Here is a 5,744-nt window from a genome sequence, read left to right as displayed (position 1 = left end):
TTTAAAATAATAAATAGTAAAAATTCTAAATATATATATACATATATGAATCCTATTAGCCAAAATAAAATACTCGATATACATGCTTAAACAATTAAAAAGTTATAAAACAGATTACAGTTTTATGCTATATCTATATATATATTCCACATTTTAGTAACGTTTCAGCTTGCGTCATATTTTTCGTATCAGTCTTTTGTGTCAGTTGTTGATTTAAAACCCGCGAGTAAAATGAGCTCAGTTAATGAACAACAGGGAGTATGGAAAATTTTAAATAAACAACCACAAATAATTCCAGTAATCGTATGTTAGGAATGTGAAATAGGTTGTAAAATAAAAATGTTCTACTGTGGTTAGTTCAAAAGATCATTTTATAAAAGGATTATTTTGGAATTAATCATTTTAAATATTAATTAGTAATACAATCATATCGAAATAAAAAGATATATTTTCATTACTAAAAAAATAAACATAGTTATTTGTTGCTGAAGTTGATATTGCTTAATTGAGCAATAGTGTGGTTTTCAATATGCTTATATTTTATATACCTTTCATTTTTTTCTTAAATAATAAATGTTATAGAGGGTAAAATGGTACCTCATGAAATGTGTTCTGTCATTCAAATATTAATCTGTATCAGTTTTAATTTTTTTTTTCTTCAAGATTGTGAATAAGTTAAAATAAGGTTAGTATAACCGAGTAACATCTGTCAGAGTTTTTTTTTTCAAAAGTTTGCTTTATTCAATAATATTCTCTTTTCCTTTTCTTTTTGTTTATCTTATATGGCATAAGTAATGTCTCCTATTTCGTTTTTGGCTTTCAAATGATTAGTTTCAGAGAACTGATGTAAAAAAAAAATAAATAAATAAGAAATACATCCAGGCTGACCTTTCAAAAGCGAAAGCATTGTCATTTTGTTGTTTTTATTCCATTCCTCCTGTTTGGATTCCTGGAGCTCACGTTTCTTCCGGCTATCCGATCCTATAATTTGTCGTTGAAAATTTTAATTTATTTTCTTTTGAAATTGTTATCTAATCGCTTTTTAAGTGGCCTTGTTATAAATAAGAAGGGCGGATCTCACTAAATACCATTATTGACTCCTGCCAATCACAACAAAAGATTTCTCAATGCGAAAATTAAGTGCATCAAGTGGTTTGTATTAAATATTGATTTAACTGTTTATGTTCGAAAAATGTAAATGCCAAAATGATACATCCTTATCATTTATCACAATTTATGTAAAAAAATTTATTATTAAAATCATTTTTCACTTGATATTTTTTTTTTCAGAATGAATCATGAACAGTAACATATTTCCATGAATTCGTCTGGACTCGACCTGGGAAGTTGGCACGGAAGAGCTAGGAGAGACAGTCATTTCTCTCCTTAATAATTTAGAAATCCGAAAATTAGAAATTTAAGATTTGAAAACCGACTTTGAACTGCCAAAATTATGATAAAACGTTTACTCAAAAGATTTGATTTAAAACTACAAAGTGCTCTGAAGTTAAGAGGTATAATGTTAAAACGATAAAAAAACATTTTTGTCAAATGTCAAACTGATAAATGAAAAGTTTAAATCCCAAAAAATTTGGTAAATAAAAAAAAAATCATAATATAGTTGAAAAAATCTGGTCACTATTATTCGGAAATTTAAAATATCCAAAAAAAAAAATAAAAAAAAAAAAAAATGTTGCCGAACTACTTGCTACTGGCATTTTAAACTAATCTTATTTTTGATATTTCTATATATGAAAACATGAGATATTTTTTAGTACAATTTGTGCAGAAGGTAACTAAAATTGAACTAATACTTTGATTTAAACATATTGTATGGGTACTTTAGTAAAAAAAATTTGCATTAATATTTTTATTTTACAAATATTTATTTTTTTAAAGAAATAAGGTGGTTATTTGTTTTATTATTCTAATAACTGTATAACAAGGGCTCTTAGATAATTAAATCGAGCTTTCTTAGGATAACAAGGGCGGAGGAATACACAAATTTAATTTTAAATTATTTTTTAATTAATGTCTTTGTGAAGAGCTGAATAAGATGTCTGCTTCGTAATTTTTGTATTTTTTACCCCCAAGAATTTATATCTAATCTCTCTTAATTTTAAAATAAAGTTTAAAAAAGACTCCGTGGAAATACAATACGACAATTCTAAAAATCATAATTTTGAAATCAGTGTACGCAATGACAAGAAAATCAAGTAGAATATCAAGTTATTTTTATGCACTTTCTCTGCTGGATAAAATAATAAAGGAAATAAAATTGATTACTCACGGTTATGTACTTGATTTGGCCAAATAATCATTTAAATGGATTTAAAATTATTTTTTTTTAAATATTCTTTATATCTAATTGAAGTCCAACAAACCTAAGGGCCTATTTCGCCATATTCGTACTCAATCAAAGGCTCAAATCTATTGCAAATATTTCCAAACAACTCCTACAAAACACCTATTCGTTCAAACCACTATTCGTTCAAAATATACAACAATATGAGTATGAAATAATAATGAATTTTATAATTCAGTATAAATTATGTTAATAATCTGTACCTCCCGCCAATCACAACAGAAAGTTTCTGAATCTGAAAAGAAAGTTCATCAGGTGTTTCGTAACATGTTAGATTATTCGCAAAACTAGTTTTTGTCACCTGTCTTCTCTCCAGTGACTTCCCTCTTATTAAGATGTCACACTTCATAATACATGAATATTACGGAGTAAATAGGCGATGTCATAATTTTTATAAATATTTGATAAATTAGTGTGTAAAATAGATACACGAAAGAACTATACTCCTACAAGGTTAATCATGCAAAAAATAGTCCTTTACATGTTAAAATTGGGTTGGAAAAATACTTACACGGAAGAATAGGCCTCTGTCTATTCGTGAGCGTGGAAAAGAGGCTATGTCGACAAATTAATGAGCTCTCAAACGTAAGGACTGAGCAAATAATAATGATAATTGTTTGAAAACTTACTCATTTATAAAGAAAACAAAAAAAAACCTGAATTTCTTAGGAGCCATTGTCTTTCAATTCCTAATAAACAGAAAGATTCTGAACTCGTGATAGGAGTACGAACCTATCGCCAGCTGCCATAAGTTCCAGTTTAGATTACACAGGTGGAGCGAGATTCCTATTAACCTCAACGTAAACCAGAGCTCCAAGGGCGTGGTCAACTACCCTCTTTTTGGCTTCATTTTCCATTTAAAGGAGAGTATATCCTGTACTTACCTAAAAAGTATGTTCTAATTTTGAACTTTTCGTAATTTTCATATTATGCTATTAAAGTATGTAGTACCAAACCTAAACGCGCATATTTCTATTTGGAAATTTATTTCTAATGAATAATTTAATTTTCACTCCTCCAAATTAACCCCTGAAAAATATTCTCAGAATGGGTGGATCGACTTACATAACTAGGGTCAACTTAATACGGTATTTTTGAACGATTTTTGTATTTGGAAATACCTTCTTTTTTATTATGAGTTAGTAGGAAAGTATAATAAAATCAAGTATATATTACTGATTCAGTTCATTACTTGAAAATAAATAATATATTTTTTTAAAAATCTAGAATAAAGTGAAATAAAGCCATCTTCCTTTGTCGAGTTATTCTTTCCTGTAAACAGGCTGTTTTCAAAGACATGTAGATTAGCTCGGGCAAAGGCCTTGAGGAGATTAGATAGTTGGAACTAGGGAAAACAATTCCTTTTTCTTCTTAATAACGACTACTGTTCATTGAGTTCAGGAAAAACTGACAAAGACTCATAGCAATTAGCTAATTAAGTTAATAAAGTAACGAATTAGAATTTCTATATTTTTCCACCTATATGAACCTTAAACGGTGCATTACAGCGAAAGTTATAGTATAACATACTAATGAGTATTAAATTTTGAGCCAAATGAGTATCAAAGCTTAATTATTTGGTCAAGTAGTCATAAACCGTAAAACGTCGTTTACCTTTTTTTTAAGTGATACCCAAAACTAAGATATAAAATTATAAGGAAGGGACTACCCAGGATCCAAACTGGAGGAGGGAGGGGCAAGCGATAGACATTGAGACATTTCAGGACGGAAAAAGCGAATGAAACCAAATTTTATGAACAATATATATTAGTATAGCAGTGTTTTATGAGTTATCATAATAAATTGCTTACAAAAAATTTAATTTTTATTAAATGAATTTTTTCTTTGAGGAAACTTTTTTTCTCCCTGCTCGTCGCTGGATTATATGTTTACAAGTCTACAAACTACACAGAAATCTGGTAGTCCTTAAACGATTGTTAAGTTTGATTCGGTTACGAATTGCGAAATTTTAGGTAATTTTCCCCAGTTTAATTTTTATTAAACTAAACTGAGCGAGTAAGTTTTAATTAAAGAATTTTAAATTATGCCACAATTTAATAATTTGTTCAAGTGAATGGCCGAAATCCATCTACTCCGGTTTTTTGGGATCCAATACCTGGTATGAAGTGCAATGAATTATATGCAACCAGAGTGTTTTATAACCCAATCACTTAACGGAACCCCTAAGGTTTTTATAATACTAAGATTTTGTAATTTGCATTCACTGTTTAGGAATTATGGGTGATTAAAAAATTCTAAATTTTTTTAATTATTTGCTTTATCAAACTAATTAGTTGCTAAGAATTTTAAAACCACCAGATATGAATTTTCATTTTATGCGTTGACTCATAATTTCAGTTTTCTGCAAAATTATACCTGCTTATCAACATTATTAAATTATGGTACTCATTTGATACGGAAATAAAGGCCCTTGCCAATACTTTTTTGCATTGGTTTTTAGAAATTATGGGTGAAAAAAACCTATACCTGTTTCAAATACTGTATTTTTGTATGGGGCTCTTGTACTGTTAGCTTACATTAGACAGCATCTATACATCATTTCATTATTGGCCTCATATCTACACAATCCTTACTTTATAATAGGATTATAATTTTAATTATATTTCTATTACCAGAATCATCCAAGCTGTATGTCTGAATAGAAGCTATCCTCAAGACCTTCAAATATTATTGACTGTTATTAGAGTCATTACCAACTCCTCAAGTCACTGATTATAAAACTGACTCAGCACATTTGCTTAAATTATTTATGCGGTTTTATTTTTTCATTCACGTTGACCTTGCGAAATAATTGTTTATCGCTCCATGTTTCATCATAACAAATGTATTGCAAAATCACTTTATAGTAAAAACGCTTAAAATAACGTTAAAACAAAAATACAGGTTTGGTATTTGCTAATAGACAATGCAAAATAAAATACATGAAACTGATATGAATACTAAATTGAAGAAACTAAAATAATAAATCCAATAAAGAAACTCAATTAAATTACTTTGAAATCACCATTAAAATTAACTAAAAAGTAATAAATAAAAAAATAATAATTTATTAAATATGAAATAAACAAATATTAGTTTCTTTTTGTTTTATTTGACATTTCATTTTTTTTAGTATATATTTGGATCTTCCTCTCGTTACGCACATATAATATTACTAACATATAATATAATATAAGTATAATAAAATGCAACCTACTACATGTAATATTATAAAACATTAATAATTTTTTAATATGAAAATGTTTTTTTAAAAACATACTGATGTATTTTTATGGTTTTACATCTCTTTATTCTATTTTAATTGTGTCATATTCTCCCATGTAATTTCACTGAGTTTATAACTCTCTTATCTTATGTT

General features: G+C 27.8%; 1 long non-coding RNA gene across 1 annotated transcript in view; it reads left to right on the top strand.

The window, feature by feature from the left end:
* The window catches only part of LOC136796555 (uncharacterized), a 3,063-nt gene extending 992 nt beyond the window's left edge, over positions 1-2,071 (top strand). The window contains exon 2 of the long non-coding RNA XR_010844278.1: positions 1,291-2,071. This is a non-coding gene — a long non-coding RNA (uncharacterized lncRNA). The remainder of the gene's footprint in view (positions 1-1,290) is intronic.
* Positions 2,072-5,744: the final 3,673 nt, after the last annotated feature.

The sequence above is a fragment of the Halyomorpha halys genome, unplaced genomic scaffold, assembly GCF_000696795.3.
Source record: "Halyomorpha halys isolate HHAL.00 unplaced genomic scaffold, Hhal_1.1 Scaffold678.1, whole genome shotgun sequence".
NCBI lineage: Eukaryota > Metazoa > Arthropoda > Insecta > Hemiptera > Pentatomidae > Halyomorpha > Halyomorpha halys.
Note: the sequence above shows the minus strand (reverse complement) of the source record. Positions and strands in the feature narration are given on the sequence as shown.